Source organism: Lissotriton helveticus, chromosome 4_1, assembly GCF_964261635.1.
Source record: "Lissotriton helveticus chromosome 4_1, aLisHel1.1, whole genome shotgun sequence".
Lineage (NCBI taxonomy): Eukaryota > Metazoa > Chordata > Amphibia > Caudata > Salamandridae > Lissotriton > Lissotriton helveticus.
In genome coordinates this window covers 828296955-828324708 of record NC_136063.1, presented here as the reverse complement: position 1 = coordinate 828324708, position 27754 = coordinate 828296955, and positions in this window count along the sequence as shown.

Below are 27754 nucleotides of genomic sequence, written 5' to 3'. Positions count from 1 at the left end.
ATTTGCGCTGCTGCCCAGGTCTGGAAAAATTGTGTTTGGTCAACTAATGTGATTGGGATCAGGTTTGTGGGATTGTTCATGGACTTGAATAATGTGAAAAAGTAAATTCACAAACACAAAGAAAGCAAGGTAAGGTTGAAGGTATGATTAGAAATGTGGCGTAGTGAGCACGGGACCTATGTCTGGGCATACCCTTCCCACATAGGGTGAACAGCAAAACACACAAGATGATGGACGGAATGCTTGATTCCGGTCCAGGGAAAACATGGCTTGGCAGTTCGGGCTGGACTGTTCCCATGAGGCACAGGGTCAAGACTGATTTGCATATGGCCATTTCTGAACTGGGGTGGCTTGGGGAGCAAAATAACGATGGTTTAATCCCAGATCTGTGACTGAGGGTGAATGTTTTGCCATTGTGCAACATTCCATCCATCACCTTGTGTCTTTTGCTGTTCACCCTATGTGGGAAGGGTATGTCCTGAGGTGGGTCTCGTGCTCACTAAGCCACTGGAGTCAAGCTATCCTGGCTGAAGACGGCTGATAGCCAGAAACTGGTCCTAGGATGTTTGATTCCGGTTCAGGGAAGACATGGCTTGGCAGTTCGAGCTGGACTGTTCCCATGAGGAACAGGGTCAAGACTGATTTGCATATGGCCATTTCTGAACTGGGGTGGCTTGGTGAGCAAAATAACGATGAATTAAACCCAGATCTGTGACTGGGTGTGAATGTTTTGCCATTGTGCAACATTCCGTCCATCACCTTGTGTGTTTTGCTGTTCACCCTATGTGGGAAGGATATGCCCAGACGTGGGTCCCTTGCTCACTAAGCCACTGGAGTCAAGCTTTCGTGGCTGAAGACGGCTGATAGCCAGAAACCGGTCCTGGGATGCTGGATTCCGGTCCAGGGAAGACATGGCTTGGCAGTTCGGGCTGGACTGTTCCCATGAGGCACAGGGTCAAGACTGATTTGCATATGGCCATTTCTGAACTGTGGTGGCTTGGTGAGCAAAATAACAATGGATTAAACCCAGATCTGTGACTGGGGGTGAATGTTTTGCCATTGTGCAACATTCCGTCCATCACCTTGTGTGTTTTGCTGTCTATGGTACATAACATGGAGGCCTGTGGTTAAATGCACATATCTAAGGCAGACACAAATAATCATACAAGATTGCTGTAGCCATTCATGTCCTAGTGGATGTGTATCATACCAGCTGAACGCCTGTCCTAGTATCATAGTTTTTTTTCCCCTTTTTTTTCTTTTTATTGTTTTTAATTAACAAACAGTTACATTACATAGGTTCAGCAGACCACAATAGATGGTGGGTCCAGTTATCCAAAAAATTTTCTTGAATCAAATTGGCAGTGTGGAACATACAAATCACAAAAACCATAACGTACATCTTTGGGCAGTCATCTGCAGAGGTCATTCCCTGACATTCATTGTACCTGGTATAGTCCTTCCAAACGTCTGATGTAAGGTCGTTTGAGGTCGATCCAATCCCAGCAATACCCTTGAGCAGATCAAAACATAATTTTGCAACATGTCCACAATTATACTCCATACTCTGACATAAGAAACACGCCGTCCCCCTCCACTCCTCGCACCCTATCTACCATGCCCATTTCTGTATCTACAAGTATAATTTTAGTTACAGCAATCCCCTTTCGCAGTTTTAAGCAAATAACACGTTAGCGGGGCCCAGATATCATTCGGTCTAGAGGCAACCGGTAGCAGTTCAACATACGAAGCAAGTCTTTCCTGGCAGGTAATAAGATCTTCCATCCATGTCTTAAACTTGGGTGATCGCCCCCTCCCCATCTACACGCTACCCTTCTTTTGTCCAGGAGTAGTGCCATGGCAATGAAACGTCTATGTTCCACTTTTATGTGTGTAACATAGCCTAACAACGCTACCTGGTGTCAATGTCGCATCTATAATTTGTTGTAGTGCCGCAAAGACTCGCTCCCAATAGCGTTTAAACCTCGGACAGTCCCATGCTAAATGCAAGAAATCCGCACCTGCCACTCCACATCAGTCACAGCAATCGTCCTCTCTTAATTTAAACCGGTGCATCTCAGCTGGTGTATAATATAATCTGTGTAGGAATCTGTAGTGTATAATACTGAGTCTACTACTCGCTGACACCCTTTCTGTGTGTAGACAGCAGGCTTCCCATTGCACATCTGACAGTGGCCTCCCCAATTCCACTCCCCACTTCTCACGTGCCTGCGGGGCTGTCCTCTCTCGTTGTGTATGCATTATGTTATAAATCATGGACACTGGTCTTATAGGCTTGGCTCTGTCTATTAGCAGTTGGAGTGGGGTCAGTACCTCCGACTCATCCGGAAACCTCGGGGTAAGCCCCTTTATACTATGCCTTAAACGTATATATAAAAAGACATCTAGCGGCGTCCGCGACTCCGTTGGGCACATATGCTCAATCGTGCGGAATTTCCCCTCATGATACATATCTCCCCATACCCCCACATTAGATTTTCCTTTAAAAACCTTGAAAAGGTCCTCTTGAAGTAGTGTGATGTCCGGGTGATATGCAAGGGGCAGCAACGAGGAGTACACCCAGGGCATTCCCAGCATGTCAGATATTTTGTACCATGCTGCTATCGCGCTTTGCAGTGCATTAGGTTGTCGTACTATTTTCCCAAGTTCGCTGTATAATGCCCCTTCCAGGGGAACAGGGTGTGCCAACCAGTGTTCCACTGCCACTTGGGGCATGTAACGAGGTTGTTTCACCCAATACCACACAAAATGGGCCTGTGCCGCCAGGAAATATAGATCAAAGTTAGGGATTCCGAATCCCCCATGAATATAAGATCTAGTCAATACTTCCCACTGTACTTCCCACTGTAGTCTGGGTTGCTTGCCTCCCCACATCAGCCGGATTAACTCTGATCTAAGTGTCTTGAAAAAATGCGACCCAGGGTGGTATGGAATGTTCAAAAATAAATAAAGGAGCTGTGGGAGCTGTGGGAGTACCACCATTTTGATCAACGATGCTCGACCGGCCATGGACAGCGGAAGTGCTACCCATCTCATCACGCTATCACTCAGCTTATTCATTAGAGCCCCGTAGTTTGCCCTCATAAGTTCCTCCCTATTTCTTGTGATTATTATTCCTAGATACTTGAGCTCATCCTCGCACCATGCCAAGGGGTAGTCCATCTCAAACTGTTCAACCGCCGCTGTTAGGGGAAAGAAGCTAGACTTAGCCCAATTAATCTGGACACCAGACAACCGCCCAAATACTATAAATTCCCGCAATATCAGACTCAGATTCTGTTGTGGATGGCGAATGTATAAGGTGATGCCATCCGCATATAGAGAGACAAGGATTTGACGCTGATAACATAGCAAGGCTTTGTCATTGTGGCTTTGTCTCAATTTCGCTGCTAGTGGTTCCACTGCCAACGCAAATAGTTGTGGAGACAGTGGACATCCCTGCCTAGTACCACTCGTTATGTCAAACGTTCTTGAAGTTTGTTCGTTAATCAACACCTTGGCCACTGGCCCAGTGCATAGCAATTTAATCCATGCCAAAAACAGTGGCGGGAATCCCATTTGTTTCATTACTTCAAATAAATACCCCCACTCCAATTAATCGAACGCCTTAGTGGCATCCAGGAAAACGGCTGCCAAGGGTAGGTCCGGGGAGGTAGTATGTAAGATTGCAAACAGCGTCTGCAAGTTATGCGAGGTTGCCCTCCCAGGTACAAAGCCCGATTGATCCGGCAATACCAGATGGTCCATAAGTAAACTCAGCCTTGTCGCTATGATCTTAGCTAATATTTTCGCATCACAATTAAGCAGCTACAGCGGCCTGTAGGAGTCGCAACAGTCAGGGGCCTTACCGGGCTTCAAAAGTGACATTATGAGTGCTTCTCTCATGGTCGGGGGCAACTGACCCATGTCCAGCACATCTTCGCAAACTTCTCGCAGCACTGGGGCCATGATCTCAATGTAGGTCTTATAAAATTCCACCGGGATTCCATCAGTACCTGTGGCTTTGCCAGATTGCATGCACCTGATGGCCTCTCTCACCTCATCTAACTCGAAGGGCGCGCATAAAAATGCTCTCTGTGCATCATTAAGCCATCCCAACGCCACATCCCCTAGGAACCCATCTAGCTCCACTGCTGTAGCTCCAGTCGTAGTATATAAAGTTTTATAGTGTTCCAAAAATATATTAAGCATAGCGTGGGTATTTCGACACACATTTCCAGATGTGTCTCATATTTCTGTAATATAGTTGGCGCAATGCGGTCCCTTCACTTTCTGCGCAAGTATGCACCCTGGCCTATCCCCCTTACCATAGTTCCTGGCTACCCAGTGCTTACTTTTAAATTTCGCCTCTCTCTCTGCTTCGTCCATGTATAGCCTCAACTTTTTCCTAAAGGCTACCTGTGCACTTTCATGTGGGGTCTCAGCAAGCTCAGCTTCTAACTGTTTGAGGTCCCCCTCCAGATTTTTAATCTTAGCCTGTATATCTTTAAGTACCCCTGCTCCTTTCCCTATACAGAATCTGCGTATTGTGACTTTAAACGCCTCCCATACTAGTTCCACACTGGCAACTGATACCCTATTCCGCCTGAAGAAATCACTTATCTCCTCCCTCAGTTCCTCTTGAAACACCGTATCTAATAGTATAGAGGGGTAGAGCCTCCAAGGGCTACGCGGTACATTAAAATCTGTTGAGGAAAGCGCCATAAGTACCGGTGCGTGATCAGAATATGTTCTAACAAGATGCCTCGTAGCGGCTATTGCAGGTGCGAGTCCCCTGGACACCAAAAAGTAATCCAATGTGGCCCACGTACGTGTGTGTGCTGTGAAATGAGTGCCTTCCCTCCCCTGTGGGTGTCCATGCCTACAGGCGTCTATCAAACAATAAGTTGTCTTAATTTCTTTGAGGACTGCTTGAGCTTTGGTACAGTGATGTGGCGCTGAGTGGGATCTATCTAGGCTAGGGGTATACGTGACGTTAAAATCACCCCCCCCAAATGACATGTGTAGTTTCCTTCTCAAAAATCTTGGCCCATAGCGCTTCGAAGTACCTAGGGTCATCAACAATCGGTCCGTAACCACAAACCAAGGTCGCTGTCTGACAGCCCAGCCTGCCCCACGCTATACAATACCTGCCCTCTACATCACACTCAGCTCCAGCTACCCGAAAGGGAACCTGTTTTTTCACTAGTATGGCAGTGCCTCGTGCATAGCTCGAATATGAAGAGAATATTCTAGTCTCTGCCCACTTACCAGCGAATGTGACCGTAGTGTTCCATGGACAGTGAGTTTCCTGTAATAGGGCAATGTGCACATTATGTCTATCCAAATATGACAATACCTGCCTGTTTTTCCTGGGATCTTCCAAACCTCACACATTCCATGTTAATATATTAGGGTCAGTGCTAATTGCTCGAGCCATAGTCACCCGCTATCTGCTCCGTATCGTATAACTCATAGAAGGGACTCCCTCCTCCGTCCCACCTCCCATTCTGCCAGTCCACCCCACACCAAAGATGATGATCCTGTTCGCACCACAGGACTCCTTTATAACACTGTTAACAAACGTGAAATTCAAACTCTCAAACATTCCCACCCTATCCCCCTCTCCGGTCCCACCCCCTTCCCACAGAAGCAACACAAATTTGCCAGCATCATTTCCCCACCCCCCCTCCCCTTTCCCCGTCATCAACACCCCTACAGTCTTCTAGTACTACAGCAGCTCGCATGTTGCCGTTTGTACCTGGGGTACTCCCTCCTGGGGGCTATCACTAGAGGGCTACACAGTCACTCCCTCCCTGCAAAGGCCCGTCGCGATACAACCTATCGGGACCTCTACCGTAGGGAGAGTGGGTCCTGACCTTCGTGTAATCTGACCTTGGTGCTTGTTACAAATACGATCTGTGTTCAGTTACCTCATTCGTGAGCTATATATCATGTCCAACAAGTCGGCTGTGTTACCCATTCTGTACTTTCAATGTAGATTGTCGTCTACTCTGGCTGGGGAGGATCTCTAGGAGCCATGTCGTCCCCCTCTGTCTCGGTTCTCTCTTTTCAGCATATGGAGATAATCTTCCACTTGGCTGAGGTTAGTGAAGAATTTCTGTTTGCCTTGATGCGTAACCCACAATCGCGCCGGGTAGAGCAGAGCATAATCAATCTGTGCTTCCCTGAGGTTTTTCTTTACCTCAATACATTTTCTGAGTTCTTCCTGTACAATTGGTGTAAAATCTGGATAAATTGAAAAAGTATTCCCATCGTAAGACAGAGATTGCTTGCTTCTTGCTGCTCGTAGCGCCACGTCTCTATCACGATAATTCAACAACCGAGCAATAATGAGCCTGGGGGTTGCCCCCGGTACTGGCTTTGGCTCGAGGGACCTGTGTGCTCATTCGACAATGAATTGGGGGGAGAACGCATCTTCTCCCACTGCCGATTTCAGCATTTTCTCCACATAGGCCTCCATATTGCTGGTATTGGTAGTTTCCGGAATACCTGCTACCCGTATGTTATTGCGCATACTGCGCGCTTCCAAGTCCTCGTTCTTGGCCTCATTTCTTGCAGTAAATTAACCATGTCCGTGGTCGGCGACCCAGCTCCTCTGTCCTCTTCCATAGCTGCTCCCTCAGCTTGTTTGACTTTAGCCACGGTCTTTGCGTTTTCGAAGGTGAGTTTTGGCTGCCTAGTATCCGGCTTCCCCATAGCTCTGCCGGTTGTCTGGCGTTAATTGTGTGGGACCAGTGTGCGCTCTCTTCCGCAGTGATGTCGTTAGCCAACGGGAGGTCGCTGGTACTCTAGTTCAGGGGTCCGTGCTCATCCCCTGTCCTGTGGCCACACCAATCAATTGCCTTCTGTTACACGGCGTTGCGACTTCTCCTCTGCATATCCCTCCGCAGTCAGTGGCACCAAGGAATGCACTATTCCAACCAGTCAGCAGATCCAATGCTGTGGCCCTTGCCTAGTAGTTGTGTATTCTTCCCTATGGTGTGGGCGCTGTCTCCACCACTATATCCCGCTATTATCCACCACCTCTACCAAACAGTGCCACCAATGTATATTCCGCCCAAATACCTATGTACTTCCTGGAGGAGATGCTAGGAGAGGGAGGGCAATATGGTCTCGCTATCAGTGACACTCTCCCACAATTACAGTCCCAAATCCACCATGCACGTCTAACAGTTTGCAGCATCTCCCTCTCCCGCCAGGCTTGTTAGCGGGTAGCACAGTTCCGAGGTGGGGCGTCTAGAGTCAGCTTCCCTTGCATCCGTCTACAATTCGGGGCCGACCTGCACGTGGCGCTCTTCACAAGTGACCAGGCCCTGTAGACCGTCTCTCTATGCGCAGCTCCCTTTACAGCAGTGATATCTCACACGGCCAAAGCTCCAGACTATACAGTAGCCCTGCGTCATAAAATGGCGCCTCATGCTTTCAGTGCGTCGCTGGCTTCTTACTCTGTGTCTCGCCTGTGGTGATACCCCCTCACCTTATACCTTGCCATCCTCTGCACGCGGTGCATTTCACGGCTTCTCGGGCTTCCTCACAGTGTCTCTACGTGCTGCCGTCCGCACTGCGGTAATATTGGGCCAGGCTATGAGTCCGACCTCTGCTGAAGGCTCCCGTTCCAAAATAGCGCTGCCCGATAGTTCTGGGTCTTGGAAATGTTCCCTCCGGGACAGCAGAGCTCGCCGCCAGCCTTCGCTTCTGTCCCCCGCTGTGAGTGCAACCCCCGCGCCGTGCAGTGTGTCGTACCTTTGGTGTGACGCCTCGATAAGCGGGGCTGCCGCTGCGTCTCAGCCGCGGTTACCGGTCTCTCTCCTCCGAGGTGGTGCACAGGGTTCACTTGTGTCCGTCTCTATTTCCAGGGGCACACCATGGGGTAGAGACTTCCCGGGGGTTGTTCTGCCCCAGCGAGGGCAAACCGCCCAGTGTAGCTCGTCCGCCAGCTCCGTATGCCTGCGCAGCCTCTCCCACCGCATACAACGCGCGGGAGGCCTGTTGACACTCGACTGTCCCCGAGCTTTCCCTGCGATCTTCCCCGCTGCTTTCTTCCAGCTCTCCCTAGCTGGGGCTTCGGTCGGACCTCTCTGTGGCTCCTGTTGCTGCAATTTACAAGCAATCAGCTCCAAACTTTCTCCGAGCGCACTCCGGGTCGTGAGGTACTACTTGGCTAATTTTTGTCCACCAGCACCTTGGTCATCAGCAGGATAATTAAGGATATTTGGTCCGACCCTCAGAAGCCTCACATATGTGCGGCCATTCTGTTGTGCGCCCTCTAGCGCCCCCGCTGTCCTAGCATTATAGTTCATTGTTTGTTATAATGGCTTTTGAATCTAAACATTGATGGTATTTAATCAGAGTTTATCGCACATACCATACATTAGCCTTTCTAATTGGGTCACTATATCTGTACTTGCATGTTATTCAAGAACTTAATACTAAAACTTCAAACATACCTAGAGACAATCAGACCTACTTGACTCAATTTCTTCAAAATCATTGCGCTGGAGATATGCAAATCTATCTCATAAAAAGCAAAAGAAAAGAAATATTTTTCAACGTATTTTATATTCTCAGCAATCAAATTAAAACGTAAGCGCCTGAAGCACGCATTGTTACCTTAGTGGCCCTTGCGGCAGTGTGTTCAGATTTTATTGCGTGTCGATGAAAACTTCCTCAGACTGGAAGGAAATCTCGGGATTCATACGAATGTAGAACTAGAGATGGACTTATCAATCCATTGTGAAGTCAAAGAGGGAGGATTTGTAATTCATTTTAGCTTCAAAACGAGTCAATGTAGTATAAACTTATAGCGCATTTTTGTTACCTTAATTACGCCGGGGCATGCATATTAGAACTTTATGGCGTGTTAGTTGCAACTTTGAGCCAGCACAAGGTATCACGTATTGAAATCGTGGATGCCCCAGTTATTCTAACAGTCTAAAGAGAATTAGATTTTATTTAGACTGATTTAAGTTCAAGGATTTATATTTACATAGTGTTGCTCAAGGTGTAAGGGAGAGAAATTACACATAGTGTCTCACCTTATTTAGAGCGACCAGCACTTTACTGGGGACATCAGATAAGGAATTCAAGACTGCACTCCAAAATATTATTGTTAAAATTGAGAGCTTGACAGATAGATCAAATCAATTCTGTAATTCTGTAAAGTAAAAAAAGATTTGAATAAGGTTTAAGTTAGATTAAATTGGAGGCATGAATCTAACGTTAAAAAGGATCTCCACTGGTGAATGAGTGTACATACCTCCAGTCAAATCAATGGCGACCGACAGCATAGCAGGGCAGGAAGAAAACCGCATCAAGTTGGGCTTCTCAATCTAATTGGGTTTTAAATGTTTGGAGATGGAAAGAGGACTGCTAGAGACATTGCTAGAACCACAGCGGCCATTCTGGACTGCAAACTTGTGTGTCGGCCATCTTTAAATGTGGTTATTTTAACTAACCCCCTATGCGCTGATGGTGTTTACGGTATATGTTTAGCCTCAAAAATTATTTATTTATTTAATTTATGGCAATGATTGAATTGTACAAGTATTACCATATAAAGAGTTTTTATTTATTTTTAAGAGCATGGGATTGTATGTGTGCCTGTGGATCTGTATGTGCGCCCTCTGTTTGCCTATGAGAGTATGTGTAAACATTTGTTGTGTGCTTGTGCCTATCTGTGAGTGTGATGGTGTGTGTGCATGTATTTGTGTGTACGTCCTTGGGTATTTTTGTACTGGAGCATGTGATTGTATGTGTGCTTGTGTTTTTGATAGTCTCTCTATTGTGTGTTTGAGCGTGTCTGCGTGTATGAGAGTGAGCGTATTTGTGTGTGCTTGTGCATGTCTGTACATGTGATTGGTGTTTGCGTGTGCATGTATTTGGGTGTTTTTGTATTAGTGCTTGGGATTTTATGTGTGCTTGCGTTCTTGGATGTTTCTGGCTACGTGCGTGTCTGTGTGCATCAGTGTGCATATCAGAGTGTGTGCTTGTGCATGTTTGTGCGTGTGATTGTGTGTGCACGCTAGATTTGTTATTTTCTGGCGGCCGCTGTCCTGGATATTGACTTTATATACCTGACCTTAGGATGGCCACCAGTGTACCATACAGTCCCCTGCCTGACTCCAAGATGGCTTCCATTGTGGACCCCTATACGTTGTTTTACTTCCCTGGGACAACAATTGGACATTGACCACACCTTGAGCCTATCCCCTAACCTGCCTACACATCAGGACTTGGAACCTGCGGAACTTACCCCAGACTGTGGAGACCTAGCGATTTGGCTGATGCCCAGTGGAGCTACCATACAGCGAAAGAGGAGATGGGTTGTGGACTTCCCCTCCCTGCCTCACCTACCCAGCCGGACCTTGGGCACATTTTCCCCTTGTCTCTACGTCCTATCTTCCTCCTGCCCCATTACCCTATCCCCTTACCGTCCTTGCTCCATTCACCTTGTTCCTTATGTTCTTTAAATGCTTTCCTTGATACTTATGTAACTTTTAACTGATGTAAATTGCAACACTATTGTCCCTCATGTAAAGCGCTCTGATTCCACCTGGTCTAGCCAGTGCTATATAATAACTCATTAATTGATTTTGTTCCCATTTAGTACTCTTTCTCTCTTTGTCTTCCTCCCTAGCTCCTATCCACTCTCCCCTGAATCTCTCACCTTGCCTGCTAGTCTGCCTACCCCCCCTGTCCTTTGTGCCCTTTGACTAAGCACTCCTTCTCCCCCTTTGTTGGGGAAAGATCCAATATTTATACTCTGGAGTCTCAGCGTACCCGCTGAGAGAGTCCACTACGCCAAGGGAGCCACTCACAGCTGAGGTATGGTATGGCATCCCCTGCCAAAGCACTCACTCTCCCCTTTTTGGGGAAGGATCCAGTATGTAGGCCTTGGAGTCTCAGAGACCCCTCTGAGAGAGTCCACTGCATAAAGGGAGCCTCCCGCAACAGAGATAGGGAAGTGATACTGAGGCTCCATAGCAGCACAAGACCTGAAGCGGATTCGCGCTTTGGCCCACCTGCATCCTGACATCGTTCAGCAATCTGCGGACCGCTTGAATTAATTGACCGCTTCGCAACCGTCGGGAATCCAAGCCCGCATTGCCATCACGGCTGTCCTCACCGGAAATGCCGTCAATCTCTCCCACCTAAAGAGCCCTTGAGCTCACAACGTCACCGCACGCCTTGACCCACCACGAGCTCTGACTTATGAGCTCCCTCAGCCATGACAGAACACGCAGCGTCATCGTACGCCTTGTGCCCCTCCTCGAGCCCCCGCAGAGGCGTATGTATTATTTAAGCCAGGCAATTAATTGTGTTAAGTCCTGATGATGATCCCCTTGTAACTAGAGCACGGGATCGAAATGTCGACTCTCTCTAGTAGACATACATCTGACCATTGTATATTATTGTATGTATGTGCTACTCTGGTGAACACTGTTAACACTGATTTAAAAAGTGCCCAGAACGCTTACTCTTTTTGCCTGAAGAACCTTTTTTCCTACTGTATTCTTTATTTTCCTTTCATTGTGTCTACTTCTTCAGTACGGTGCAGGACTGTGCCTTACTGCAAAAATTGTTTGTTGCTAATGTATTCAGACTCTAAACTTTTGATTCAACTTAAAATAAATTCCTTGTCCGGCTGGGCAAGGAAAAATATATAGCAGCCTATTGTGGTCTTATAGTATTAATTAATATTTTTGCTTTGCTTTGGACCTATGTTTCTTTACTTCACATAACTTCCCCTGGGATCACAGCTTACTGGACTTTGGACGTTGCTTTGACTCGTATACCGGTTTGTATCCCAGTCACCCTTCCCCATCTCTTTCCTTACGGTGTCCCTCACCCTCCCCTCCTCTTTCCCGCCTTCATTACCTGTCCACTTCCCCAGCTCCTACCCCCTCCCCTGAATCTTTCCCCTTGCCTGCTTTCTCCCTTACGTATTTGTGCTCATTGTTTATCCTGACCTTACAAGTAACTATGTTGCCATGCTCTAATAACTGTGTAACCTTTTTAACGATGTAACCTGTAACTATGATTTGATACTCATGTAAAGTGCTCTGATACCTTCGGGTCTAGCCAGCGCTATATAAAACCTTTCAAATAAATACATAAATAAATAAACATTCCTCTATCAGGATGGAAGATGGCGGCCATCTTTGCATGTTGTTGTTGGGGCGATCGTGGCTGGAATGAGGAAAGCATAAATATATCTGAAAGTATTCTCGTGCTAATTGGATGTTCAGTAGAATATGTCCTTCATGCCTAACATGAATGCTATTTTATTCTGCTATAAGTGTTTGCTGGTTATTACCATCCATCAAAGGACATGAATACATTACACGCAGTTACTATTACATATGTGTATATATGACATCTAAATACATAACACTTATATTATAAATAGGGCTCCCGGTTTTATGGTATTTATTTTTTTAGCATTTCCGTCTGTATTCATCCATATTTATTTTTTTGTCATTTTATCTGTATATATCTGCATTTATTTTTGGCGCAAGCAAGATAAGACTCTGGAGCTAGTATTTTTCCACATTTATTTAAATAGACAGTGCACACGGTTGTTATAGGTTTAGCTACATGCCAAATTAAGTGAATACAATACATTCTTGAGCTGCTGCTGTTACAATATTGGAAACACTATGTCACTAGCCATGATTATTAGATGCAAACATGTTCAGAATTTAGATGAGTGCACCAGTGCACTATCAGTGACCTGGCCAAAGAGGGCATGAAAGAGCTGACTGCTTTCATGATAATTTAGATATATTGGGTGCCTCATTGCTCTTATTGCTAGTTCCATGCTTCTCTCCGCAGCATACTCTGTGGTGCAAGTTGCTGTCCACAGCTGAGCGAGCAAACAACCTCCTTTGAGGCAGAGGGCTCTTATTTCTGAAGACCAAGTATCTTTAAAGCATCATGCCCACACCTTCGTCCCATCTCCGCCTTTCGCCATAGTCTCCCATGTGGCTAGGGCAGTCTTGAGTATAAATCGTCCACCTAATGTGGGAATAATGTTGCACTCCTCAGAAATTAAGGCCCTGCATTAGTCCTGCCAGGCTCTATTTTCCTCACACTTCTGTAACCTGAAATAATGAACACCCACATGAGCTGGCATCTTTTGAATCACTTTTTTTTCAACGAATTCCTTCACTAATGCAAACTACATTTTCCAGAAGGGAGAGACAATCTCTGCATTGAAGAGTCTGGGCCTTAGACGTGTTTCATTTGCCTTATTTTACTTTTTACAGTCTAGCAGCCTTGAACCTTTTACTGAATTTAGAAGACAAAGTACTGTTTGTTGAAGACGTTTTTGGTGCATTAGTGCGCTATATCACACAGTGTAACTGTGACCACAGTGGAAAAAACACGATTTAACTTTGAATAGAGTTTACAGATATGCCCTGGCTGTCTCTGGCAAGATGCACCTCACAGGAATGTTTACATTCTGCTATTGTTTTCTTGTTGTGTTTCTTCATGCCAACCAAAGTCAGGGTGGAAAGTTTTGTTTTATGGCCTGCAGGATATGAATGTTAATCCAACTGAATTTCCCCGTGTTTATGCTGCTGGTCTTTTAGCCCTTTTCAGGTCACATTCAAAAGATTTATTTTGGTTTCTCAAAGTGACTCAGTGACCATTTGGTTAATTAATTATTATTGCCACACGCTTCCAATAAGCAGTTTAAAAAAAAAAGAAAATAACTGAAGCCACATGTAAAAGAAAGGATTACAAGTTTTTGAATGCTTTTTCACCCTGCCGATCCTCACAATCTATCCTGAATCAACTCATTTCTACTGTTCTTTCATCAGCTACTTAGCACGTCTCCAGCCTCCATAATTTATAAAGTTGTCATCACAGTCTCGTATGAATACAGTAATTTCGCTACCTACCACAAAAAAGGAGATAAATACGTTACACACAGTTGCTGTCCAATAAGTGTATATATGACATCTAAATACATGACAGTGATCTTGTGAATTGTCATCACAGTCTCTTCTGAATACAGTAATCTTACAAGAAGAGGAGATAAACAACGTATCTATGACCATCTGGAAAGTATATATTTTTTAAAACAGTTCAAACATGTCACAACCAAATAGTTGTATATCAGGACGTATACCACATTGTCAAAATCGGTTAAGAGCACATTTTTGCAAAAATTCTAGTATTTCATTTATATTTGTTATAAACGTAAGCCTATATGGCTTTGATAGATTAAAAATTCACCAATTTAACTGATCAATATCGTAGATGGCACTCTTAGAGGTCAAAGTTTAAAACAGTGTCTGGCAATACTTTAGTATAGAATTATAATTCTAGTTTATCCAGAAACACCACATAATCCTGGACATGAACAAAATAATTATATTATCGAAACAAATACAGTTACCTGACATATATATTCAAATATATATAACTAAGGTGTTCCTATTTTGCATCCTGAAATGTGAACCATATGTAGCAGTGTGTCACAAAAGACATAGTTGTAATGAGTCAAACTTTCAGCGAAAGACTACACTTAATTGAAAAAGAGTTCAGTACAGACTCGCAAGGGCATGCCACTCTGTTGCAGAATTAAGCTCTCGCCTTACGGTATCAGCCTGGTAGATCATTCTACCTTCTTTAATCATGAGGATTTATCGATATTGTTATGTCTTTTCGTGGACTTGATGACATCAATCACTCACCAACGCATTTCATGTTCCGTATGGCCGCATTGTTGGTAGTGTTCGACCAAAGGAGCATTTTCGGTCTTGCATCTGATGCGAGAATGGTGTTGAAGGATGCGTTTTTTAGTAGGCTGTATAGTTTTGCCTATTTAGTGTAAGCCACAGGGACATTGTATGCAGTATACTACATTCGTAGTGTTGCAGTTGTAAAAGGATTTCATTATGAAAGTTACGTCATTGATTTTGCAGGACTTCATCGTTTGAGTTGTATTACAGGCCAAACACATGTTAGACTTGTGATGGCCAATTAAAGGCAGCAACTGTTTTATATTGTCAACAGTATCTCTGGTTGTGTTTTCCTCATAGGCATGTACTAATCGGTCTTGTATGTTAGTGCCTCTTTTGAAGGAAAACCTTTTAAGAGGTTCCACTGTTTAGAAATGATCTTTTTGATGGCATTAGTTTGTGTTCCAAAAGTGGAAACACATACCAGGTTGGATTTTATCGGGCGATCCCTAACTGTCAATAAAGCATCGCGATCGTTATACCAGGCATGTTTCATTGATCTTCTTAATAACTTAGAGGGATAACCCTGTATTTTCAATTTATCCTTAAATTTCATTGCTTCTGTAAAATAATCCTCTTGGAAGGTACAATTCCTGTGCAAGCGCAGATTTGACCAAAGGGTAACCCATCTTTTAGAGCTTGTGGGTGATGGCTACCATAGTTTAGAAGAGTGTTCCTCGCTGTGGGTTTGGTATAGAGTGTTGTATAGAGATGGTTGTTATGTCATTTTTAATAGTAAGTTCATTTCCTGAGTATCGTGTTCCATGGTGAATTGCAGATGTGGACTTCTAGAATTCAACCATACATGGAAAGCCTGTAGTTGGTCAGTAGGTCCCCGCCACACTTAGAACACATCATCTATATATCTATGCCATTTTCTGATGTTACTTGAAAATGGGTTAGATATATGTAGAACATGTTGATTTTTGAAGGTGGCAACGTAGATATTAGCAATATCAGGGGCATACATTGCCCCGATTGCCACTCCCTTTAGTTGGTGATAAAAGGTATTTTGAAATAAGAAAAAGTTTTCACATAAAGAAATTCCTACACATTCTATAATGAAATCAGAAGGTACCTCGTGTGGTCTGGGTCTGGTTTCTATGAGATAAGCCAGAATAGCAAGCACCTCTTGTTGTGGGATGTTCGTATATACACTTTCTATGTCCATAGACACAAGAAGTTCATTTAGAGGGTCAAAGTCATAGTGTTCTACTTCGTTAATTACCGCCATTGTATCTCTAATATAGGACAGTTGATTAATTGCAAAAGGTCTGATGAAGTAGTCAGAGTATTGTGCTAGGGGTTTGAGAATGGAATTACACCCTGATACTATGGGCCATCCTGGCGGATTCAGAGGATCCTATCTACCTTCGGTAGCATGTAGATCGCAAGAACCTTCGGTGCTTTGTTGATCAGGAAAGCTGCCTCTTTCTCATTAAGCCAGCCACCATCAAAACCACGTTTGCTAAGTATACTGATATCTTTTGCAAGCCTGTTTGTTGAATTTGCTGCTAGTTGTTTATAATGAGCAGTTACCCAAAGTTGTTTAAGTACTTCCTGATTGTATTTATATCTTTCCCAGATGACTATGCCACCCCCCTTGTCGGCAGGTTTAATCAAAGCTTGTGGAAGGGATTGTAGATTTTGTAATGCTTGTTGCTGTTCTTTAGAGAAGTTGGATTTGAATGGCACATATTCATTAAAGAGATTTTCAGTCTCTATAAGGGTTGCATTTTCAAATGTGATAACCTCCTTTTGAACCATGGAGTTGGTTGGATAGAAGGTAGATGGATTTCTTAAACCAGTTATTCCATTGTTGGTTGTAGCAGGGTTATTCGAAAAAACACGTTTTAGCCTCACTGTGCGAAAAAATGTGAACATTTCTAACTTAGTTTGAAACAAGTCATTTTTGTAAGTAGGTACAAAGCTGAGGCCTGCTGAAAGGACTGCAGTTTCCTGCTCTGATAGAAAGTGCGAGGACAAATTGAAAATAGGGATAGATTTATCAGACGATAACACTCGTAATACTGATTGCGGGTCTAGCGGAAGCCCGGCGTGTAATGGTTGCAGTACCATCCTCTTTTGGACGACCGCTGTCTCCACGGGGGCCCATGCACTTGCGCTCCTGGCCTAAAAAAGCCTGGAGTGAAGTAGAAAGCTGTTGATCGTATTGGCGGTAGTGAGTGTCTAGTGGTTGATCACTTCCTGTTTCTGAATTTGTGTCAGAGAATGTGGTCCTTTTCCATTGTGGTTGATTAGGGCCTTGCGGGGTATAGAAATCTTTATTCAAATAAGGGTACGTTTTTTCTTTATTGTATCTTCTAATATCGTTCTGTAGTTTCTCAGTTTTCTTGTGTGAGTTAAACTCTTCAAACTCTCTGATGGTCTGTTGCACTTTTACTAACAGACATTTACTGTTGGTAATGGTTGAGTCACCCAAGATCTTTTTTTTCAAGTGATTCAATCTCTTTGGTTAGAATTTTAATTTGTTTGAGAGCAGTTTCTTTGCTCAGCACCATTCAGGTGCGTGAGCATCTGTTTGCTGGGATCTGGGGGCTCTGTTACGTTCTTTTTTAGGACAGGGTCAGAGAACCAATCACAACAGGGGAAGGGGGCTTTAGGAAGAGGCAGAGGGAGAGGCAACCCAACACCCTCATGGCAGACCCACTCACCCAGGGTGACCCGCAGCCGGGGCCGCACATTGAATTAAGTGAGAGCATTGTAGTGAACTTGTCTGATCACACTTTATCATCAAGTGAGGAGAGAGTTCTCAACAAGGGATTGGGATTTGTCCCGAGACATGATGCATTCAAGTGTCGCATTGAATTTCATGAAACAGTGCGAAAGATTAAATGAAAGAATTTTTTTTTCAATAAAGAAAAAGACACTAATTCATTTTGAGGTACTAATTTGAGAAAACCCTCTACGTTCTGTCACCCTGCTTCTTTGGTGGGCCCTGAGGTGGCAGTGTTCGAGGAAAAGGTCCTCCATGATATTGAAACTTTTGAAAAATCCCAAGAACATTGTAAATATACCAATATGACTGCTAATGACTGGGAGGCAATTACTGGACTAGAGCAGAATGCATAGCTGACCATCAAGTCAGCGGATAAATGGGGTGCGGTGGTGGTCCTTAACACACGTGATTATGATGCAGAGATACAACGTCTGCTCAGTGTACGCACTAATTACAGACCTCTTAATAGGGACCCTGCTGATTGTTTGTTGAAAACCATCCGAGAGATGGTTAGCAAAGCTAAGATTAACAAATGGATATCTGTTAAGGAAGCGGAGTTCCTAGTGAACGACACCCCTAGGACTCCAGCGTTTTATATCTTACCAAAGATACATAAACCCACCCGTCCACCGCCCGGCAGGCCTATAGTGTCGGGGATCCAGTCAGTCCTGGAACCCCTTTTCAATTCGCGGATTACTTTCTCCGTGAATCGGTGGTTAATCAACAATCCTTTGTTAAGTACACCACCAATGTTCTGAACATTCTGGAGAATGTCCCGTTTGACCCGTGTGTACAGTTCTTGGTGACAATTGATAACGAGTCCCTGTACACGAGTATTCCCCAGGACGCGACGCTGGTGGCAGCAGCGCGCGCCCTGGGGGATCTCCAGTGGTTCTATGACACTCCGCAATGTTTTGTCATGGAATGTGTGGAGTTGGCTCTCACCCGAAACTACTTTATGTACAAAGACCAACTCTACCTGCAGACCTCGGGCACGTCAATGGGGGCCACTATTGCCCCCAGTTTGGCATGTATATACGTTGGCCAATTCGAGGAGCACATCGTCTACCCAGGCACCAACCCCTTCCAGAGGCACATTTGCCTTTGGAAAAGATATATAGACGATGTGCTCTGCATATGGTCAGGTTCTGAGGATTCTTTGCTGGAGTTCCTGACGTGGTTAAACTCACAGGATCAGAGCCTTAAGTTTACCTGGACTTATAGCGATACCAACGCTACATATTTGGATCTTGACATTGAGTCAAGGAGAGAGGGAGGCCTTAGCACCCGGGTCCACCAAAAACTCACTGATAGAAATTCCCTCCTTCTATATAACTCATACCACCCGAGAGCCCTCCGGGATAATCTCCCGGTGGGCCAATTTCTCAGGTACCAGAGGAACTGTTCAACCACGGATGTGTTCTTGGAACAGTCCCGTGACCTGACCAAGAAACTTGAACAGCGTAATTATCCCCGTAAGGTGGTCAGGAATGCGAGGAAAGAGCACTGAACACTCCGCGAAGTGCCTTACTTGAACATACCAGTAAAGAAAGACAAGATTGCCTGCCAGTAGTGATGACTTTTGATCCTATGGCCACCAAGATAAGGCAGTCCATCAGAAAGCATTGTAATTTACTATCCAATAAAGATTTCTCTATGCCACCACCCAGATTTGCTTTTAAACGGTCGGGCAATCTAAAGGACAGGCTTGTCCACACCCGTGACTGGGTGCCCCCCAGAAATGAATCCACAACCATCCCCAATGGGCACTATCCCTGTGGGATGTGCTCCGTGGGCCCATTAACCAAGAAATGCAGGAGTGTGACGTTGGCAGCGGGAAAATAATGGTTTTTAAATCATTTTAGCAACTGCAACGCCACGAACGTGGTTTACAGATTACTGTGTAGCTGTGGTCTTCAATACATTGGACTTACTACAAGAAAAATAAAAATCCGTGTACAGGAACACTTAAGCACAATAAAAGCAGACAAATTAACAACCAAATCGGTCCAGCATTGTCACCAGGAGAAACATGGCTTCACATGGACTGTGCTTGAGACAGTGAAGGGTAATCCGAACAACATTGAGGCCGTGCTACTAAGCAAGGAAGCTAGATGGATTTTTAGAGAAAGAAGTGACACACAGGACCTGAATGAGATCATTGAATGGAATAGAGTGAAGTAGAACAACCTACATTGACCATTCTATTATGCTTGTACAGTTTAAGCTTAGGGCAGCTGGTGGCCACCCTGGATAGGTGCCCTTATTGTCCATCTAGAGGGATAGGCTTTGTTCTTACAACCTAGTCACTGACTGGAATCATAGGCCGAGTACCTAGTAATTCATCTTTTAGGCAATAAAACATTTTTTGACGTTGGTAGTTGAAGAGGTCATATTGCCAAATGCCACACATTACATAGATTATATATGCACCGCCTTTTTACAAATCCGTTTTTGCTCCTCTATACATAGGGCTGCACTCCTCAAATGATATATGGAAGGTTCAACACTTTCAGGGATTTTCAATAAAGTTTTTTGGAAAAAAAGTTTTTTTGAAATAATTTGGAGAGCAAGGAAAAGGCCTTAGTTTTGGAAATATTCTCTTGCGTATAGCGTCCGCCTTGCATGTCGCTTTCTCATTCAAACTGAGTCTGTCTATAAATATCGGCGGTTGAATTGTGGACGTTTGCGTTTGGGTCACAGACTACATCACATACTATGCACAGTACCGATAAGATCTAACCCTGTTTTCATGCAAAGATAGCGCCACACATTCCATAATAAGATTGTTGGCGGTTGATATGACTATAAAAAATGAAAAAATGAGAAATTATGGATTGAGCTGAGAGCCGCTTGGTTCAGTATATTTATGTTTTGAATATGGACACGCGCACAGTGTGGATAAATCACATAGAAAGTTATGATATGTAATACATAGAAACACATAGTGATTTACTCCGTTTAAAGATGTGGGGGGCTGGCCACCTCTAAAGATGCACTTCTACTGCCCACCTGCCCCTTGTACCCAACTAGTAGTAGCCTTTACTCCCAAGTGTTGGGTGGCAAAGCACCCTGTAGCCGTCTGCACCTAGGCTGAGGGCTCCTTCACCAGCACTTGTCTAACCCACTCAGGTTTCAGTTCTCTAGGGACTTGCATGGAGCTCTCCGGGGTGAGCGTTTGTAGGTCTTTGAGAAGCAAAGTAGTTCAGCTCTTAACTTTTGTAAACTAGGACAACTAATGGATAGTCTGAGCACATTACCTCTTAAATGTCCATCTCTGAAGGACCAAATAATGTGCGTCTTTGGGAAAATAACAAATTTTTGTACCACTGAAGGTAAATAAATGCTCTGAAATGTGAGAAAAAAAAAATAAAAAAAATAAATAAATGGTGCCCGCAAGATCCATTGAGGCCGGTTGTTTCTCTCTACCACGTTTGCTCGATCACGTGATTGGGAACATCCGGGATTTGAGAAAGCAGGTTGACTTCAAAAGGTGTGTGCACCATCTCCGCGGCGTTCCTGGGATGATTTAAGGTCCCGGTTCGACACTTTTACGGCGAGGAGTTGGGGGCGGTGTTAATGGCTTGTGTCCAGGGAGAGGTACAGCCGGTGCACAGATTTCGATACTTTGTCTGCCACCCGTTAAGGGGTTCCATTCGGGACAGATATCGTACCCCTCATGAGTTCTTTCATAGTGACGTGCTGCGTAATACAATCTCGAATACTGGTTCTATCTTCTGGGTTGAACAATAGTGCAGTAGGCATATGGCCGTCATATGAGTGATACGTATACATGTAATGAGGGGGTATCTGTTTGCTGTGAGCAATTGATGGGTTGCTTGAACATCACTATATAACGTTGTTGTTTGCCAGCTCTTTCAGAATCCATCAACATAAGCATGTGTTTGATTAAGGTTTGATTACTTTCAGATTGATACAACAATCTACAGTAGGGCTGACATTCCCCTGGCCAGCTGGTATGAGAGGACGCGACTGGTTGAGGGTAATGGCTCTTTTTCCATATGCTATCACATATAAAGATATGATGAATGCGATGAGTATTTTCCGGAAGTGGTTTTAATTTGGGCTTTGTTCTTCAACTCGACAGTTTCCAAAATATAGATTTCCAACACTGGTGCGGTGACCGATTGGTGAACCCTGATGAATCTGCCATAAAATACACGGGGCAGTGAAACATGTCGGTTACAGGTAGTGGTATGCGACAGTAAGCTACCAGCCTTTTTATTTCACCAGATTTAGTAATAAAGTTGTACAATTGGTGTGTCTGTTGATTTTAATCACTGCTTTTGTCACATCAAGGAGCGATTGCTTCAGCTTCTTGTTCAGCACCTATCTCTTTGCACAATTTGTTTTGGACACTATTTTCTTTTTGAAAAGGAATGGCGACCGATGATGAGAAAGGGGCATAGAATTGGGAACATCTGCCAAGCTTCCCGGGGGTTGTTCGCCCGTGAGGTGCCTTCCTCTTCACCGCACATTTTTTGTTTATTTATCATTTAAGTGTGGGTGGACGTACTGTCTCAGTGGGGCAGACATCATTGGAGGTGTTGAGTTGAACTCTGCCCGGAATCTCCCGCTTGCAGTTACAAACAGTGTTTTGACGTGGACGGTCAGGCATTAGAGAACACACACCTAACCATAAATATAGAGGGGGTGATGTTGGACTCAAACAGTATTTTTTCCAACACATTATGTTTTCATGCCTATTAGATGAATGCTAACCAATGTCCAGGGTACAGGGATTTTTTGGTATGTAATGCTGAGAAGCTAAAACCTACTTTGAATTCCTCATCATCAGTAACGATTATTGGTATGTTACGTATCTGCAAACCAGTTGGAATGATGTTTGCATTTAAGCAGTCGGTAAGAAATTTGGCATGTAGTTCTGTTCGAACTAGTTTCTTAGTCGTTCCAGTTGATTGAGGTCTGACTCATAAGGACGTTGTGTCACTGTGGCTCTATTTCCCAGTAATGAGGGACCTCCAGCTATTTTTAGAATATACTCATCTGTGTAGGTCAATGTCTCTGCCTCAGACATATATAAAAATTATATTATTTGAAAAAAACACTTAAAAAACTGTCCCACAACAGACTACTGTCTGCGCGCAACAATGATGAGAGAAATGAGCAACCCAAACTATCCTTGAGGGCTCGGGCAAAGTAAGAGGGATGTGTAAATCTGCCTTCAAGGGATTTATTCAATTGAATGATTAGTTTATTTTAGGCTAACATTTGGGAGCAAGATGGAAGATATGCTTGCTAATTGATTTCTTTCAACTCGTCAATTCTTTTGGGCAATTTCTTGTAAACGGGTACAACTCCGTTCCAGAGCGAACAATCATACGGAGCAAATCTCAAAGAGGTGTATAGAACAGACAAAAACGGGTGTATATATGAAAGTATTACATTTTATATTAGAATTTTTCAGGGTACTTGTTTACAATACATACAATGAAACAAGAAGGTAATTATTATGCACTTGAAAACCTTCACTTTAACTAATCAATATCAAAGAAAAAAATGTATAAGTCAACATTTCGGTCTCTAGTTTTGCATTAGTGAGACCACCTTCAGGACTGTATAGTATTGAGGCTGTAGACCCCTGTTATAATGTAGAACACAAGAAAATTACTGTTTGTTCTAATATATACATATAAAAGACAATATTATCACAACACCAGTGTAAGTGTAACACCATTATACAATTATTCCATTGGAAAAAACAAACATACTTGAATATACAATATGTATTAGAAAGCATTTGCAATTCGTGGGATATCTTCATGTCCCTTAATTCGTAATGTAAATGCACATATCTAAGGGAGATACAAATAATCATACAAGATTGCAGTAGCCATTTATGTCCTGGTGGATGTGTATTATACCAGCTGAACGCCTGTCCTAGCATCATAGTTCATCGTTTGTTATTATTATAAGAAATAAGAGATTTTTTTGAGAGATTTTTTAACTAGATAACCTCCATAAAGTGATGCCCTAATGGCTTTTGAATCTAAACATTGATGGTATTTAATCAGAGTTTATCGCACACATCATACATCTATTTGGGTCACTATATCTGTACTTGCATGTTATTCAAGAACTTGATACTAAAACTTCAAACATACCTAGAGACAATCAGACCAACTTGACTCAATTTCTTCAAAATCGTGGCGCTGGAGATGTGCAACTCTATCTCATAAAAAGCTAAATAAAAGTAATATTTTTCAACTTATTTTATATTCCCAGGAATCAAATGAAAACGGAAGCGCCTGAAGCGCGCATGTTACCTTAGTAGCCCTTGCGGCAGTGTGTTCAGATTTTATTGTGTATCAAATTAAAACTCCCTCAGACTGGAAGGAAATCTCGGGATTTATACGAGTGTAGAACTGGAGATGGACTTATCAATCTATTGTGAAGTGAAAGTGGGAGGATTTGTAAATCATTTTATCTTCAAAAAGAGTCAATGTAGTATAAACGTTTAGCGCATTTTTTGTTACCTTAATTACGCCGGGGCACGTGTATTAGAACTTTATGGCGTGTTAGTTGCAACTTTGAGCCAGCACCAGGTATCACGTATTGAAATCGTGGATGCCCCAGGTATTTTAACAGTCTAAAAAGAATTACATTTTATTTAGACCGATTTAAGTTCAAGGATTTATATTTACATAGTGTTGCTCAAGGTGTAAGGGAGAGAAATTACACATCGTGTCTCACCTTTTTTAGAGCGACCAGCACTTTATGGGGGACATCTGGTAAGGAATTCAAAACTGCACTCCAAAATATTAATATTACAATTGAGTGCTTGACAGATAGATTAAATCAATTCTGTAATTCTGTAATGTAAAAGAAGATTTGAATACGGTTTAGCTTAGATTAAATTGGAGGCATGAATCTAACTTTAAAAAGGATCGCCACTGGTGAATGAGTGTACATACCTCCAGTCAAATCAATTGCGACCGACAGCATAGCAGGGCAGAAAGAAAACCCCATCAAGTTGGGCACGTCAGTCGAACTTGGTTTTAAATATTTGGAGATGGAAAGAGGACTGCTAGAGACATTGCTAGAACCAGAGCAGCCTTTTTGGACTGCAAACTTGTGTTTGGGCCATATTTAAATGTGGTTATTCTAACTAACCCCCTATGCGCTGATGGTGATGATTGAATTGTACAAGTATTACCATATAAAGAGTATTAATAGTGTCAACATTCCTCTATCGGGTTGGAAGATGGCGGCCATCTTTGCATGTTGTTGTTGGGCGATCGTGGCTGGAATGAGGAAAGCATAAATATATTAGAAAGTATTCTCGCGCTAATTTGATGTTCAGTAGAATACGTCCTTCATGCCTAATATGAATTCTATTTTATTCTGCTATAAGTGTTTGCTCTTGAAAGGAGTTGTACCTGTTTACAAGAAATTGCATGAAAGAATTGACGAGTTGAAAGAAATCAATTAGCAAGCATATCTTCCATCTTGCTCCCAAACGTTAGCTTACAATAAACTAATCATTCAATTGAATAAATCCCTTGAAGGCACATTTACCCATCCCACTTTTAGAAGTTGGCATTTCTGTGTGCAGTGTGTCTGCCTGCCTGATGTGAATTGCCTGTCTGGCTTGTGATTGACAGGTGCTGGATGATGTGTGTAGTTCCAGGAGCCAGGATGCGTCTGCCCGGTGGTGAATAGGGAGATCTGCATGTAGATGGGAGGGAGGAGTTGCACCTGGGACCTGAATATGGATGTGCCTTCCCTCCACAATGCTGGCTCCACCTCCTGTGGTGCGAATGATGTCCCTGGCCTGTCCTGTGAAAGGGAGAGAGGAGCTGAGCAAAACGAAGTGCTCAACAGCTCCCCTGAACCAGTTGTATTTAGTTCTCTCATGCCCTTCACTGTTAGAACAAAGGAAAATGCTGTATAAAAGAAGGGGCTTCGACCCCATGAAAATGTTCTGCTCTTGGATCCTGACAGAGGGAGGCATGCTGCTGGTGGGGCCCAGGAGAGACCGCCATGGGGGCTGCCTCCTTGCTGAAGGCCCCTGTTTGCTGGCCCCTGGACCCTACATTGCCCCCTGATACCTCCAGGACTTCTTGGACTTTTTGATTTTCCTTTTACTTTGCTAAGGCTTGATGCTGCCTTTTTGCGCCCTGGGAGCGCTGAGATTTGGCTTCAAAAAGAGCCCTGAAGCTTGGCAGCGCTGAGCTGCATGTTGCCCTGAGGGAATCCCCAGCATAGGGATTCCCCCGAAATTGCTGGGTTTAGCGAGTGCCCACCCTGCGATTGTGGTCTTCCGAGTTTGTTTTAATTGCGCGGGTGCCCACCCCGTGACTTTGTCGTTATGTGAGTATGCGGATGCCCACCCTGCTCTACTCTATATTTTTATTTTGGAGGGAGTCTACCCCTCATTTCACTGCCGCGGCCCGAGCACCGATGTGACAGCCCGGTGCCCGCCTGACTGTGGGCGGGGCACCAGGCGGGGGTCCGGTGGAACGAGAATGGCGGCATGCAGCAGAGACGGGAGCCCACCCCGCCTCCACAAGTTGTGAGTTGTGTTGAGCCCCGAGTCACAGGAGGGGGCCAGGGTGAAGAGGGAAGGCGGCAGAGGCTGCCGATGGCAGCGCGGGGCTCCCAAGAGTGAAAGGGAAGTGTCAGGCGAAGTCTTCCTCAGGGTCTGTTGTGAAGTTATAAGGACCCACCTCTCGATACCTCCAATTCTGATTGTAATATTTACACAGAATTTTGAAGTGATCAAGCGGGGGGAAAAGGGGATTAGAAAGGGAACAGCAGGGAAGGAGATCTGAAAAGGAAAAGATATAGCAGCAAGTATTCCTAAGCCTTATACTTGCCTAACAAATTATAAAGATACAATCAGAGCTTTCTCTATCTCAATATTCTAAAATTAAGGTTTCCTAGTTTTTGACTAGAACATGCTTTTCTGAATTTCTATAAAATGAAATAAATTCTAATTTCTTCATTGCATTTTTCAACCAGTTGTGAATAGCGTCAGGATTTTTCCTCAGAGGTTGAATTATTTATTCAGTAAATGAAAATCTTTACCAAATACTAGACTGATTATTAATTCTGACTAATCCTGAAAACATATCAGAGATAAACGAATACATTCGTTAATTTTCTAAAAAACCACTAAATTGCGAATTAGCTCAATACTGAATTGCGCCAAAATTAACAAAGAGTTAACATTATATTTAGCACATTTATTCACAAAAGAAACTGAATGGCGCAAGAAAAGATACAGAAGAAATAGCCTCAGCAATTCTACTCATAATTAAATGCATTAGAGATTGAGTCTGAATTCTTCCTTTTTTTTAAAAATAAAATTAAAACAGTAATCTCTAATTTTAGCGCAAAATTTCCCCCTACCTGCAGAGTACGACCTACTCTACATATTAGGAAGAACCAAGATGCCTCTCAGGAAGCCTTCTAGGAATCACGGAGATTTTCTCCTCAGAACGGGGGAATCTGGAATTCAGCCGACGAGCCAAACACGAAGCCGCCACGCCCACAGGACTGGTCTACCGAAAGCCTCCGTCCAATCCAAGAAATGAGCTCCAAAACCTGCAACAAAGGCGGACAACCAAGAAAACACCTGTCTCCTCTTGAACACGCAAGGAATAGTGAGCAGGGAAGGTTGGGCGCGGTCGTGTATATAAACGTGACAACGCCCAGGCCAAAGCTCACGCATGCGACCAATAACCCAAAGCTCACGCATCTGGCGGACGCTTTTGGGATGCGAAACTTCACGCATTAGGCGGAATAACTCAGAACATAGTTGTAAAGCATTATAAGTGTTAGGAACATTATGTCATCATGTTAGCAAGCATCATCATGTTAGCAAGCAAGATCTTTTGGCACATTGCAACCACCAGCTCCCTCCCAAAGGAAAACGGTGCATTTTTCCGCACAAGGCGGGTTGTCTGGAAAGTGGGGCGGGCCCTAGACCGCAAGCCACCCTAGTCCTGACAGTGCTCCCCCCTCCCTGGAGCGGTCTAGGGCCCGGCTTCGAAGGATGAAGGAGGTGGAAACGCCGTAACAAACGAGAGGCATAAATGTTCTCAGCTGGCTCCCATGAATCATTCTCAGAGCCATAACCCTTCCATGAAACAAGATACCATAATTTAGAGCCCCTACGCTTTGAATCCAATATGTTCTGCACTTCATATTCCCAATTGCCATGAACCAGAACCGGAGCTGGACGGGGAGC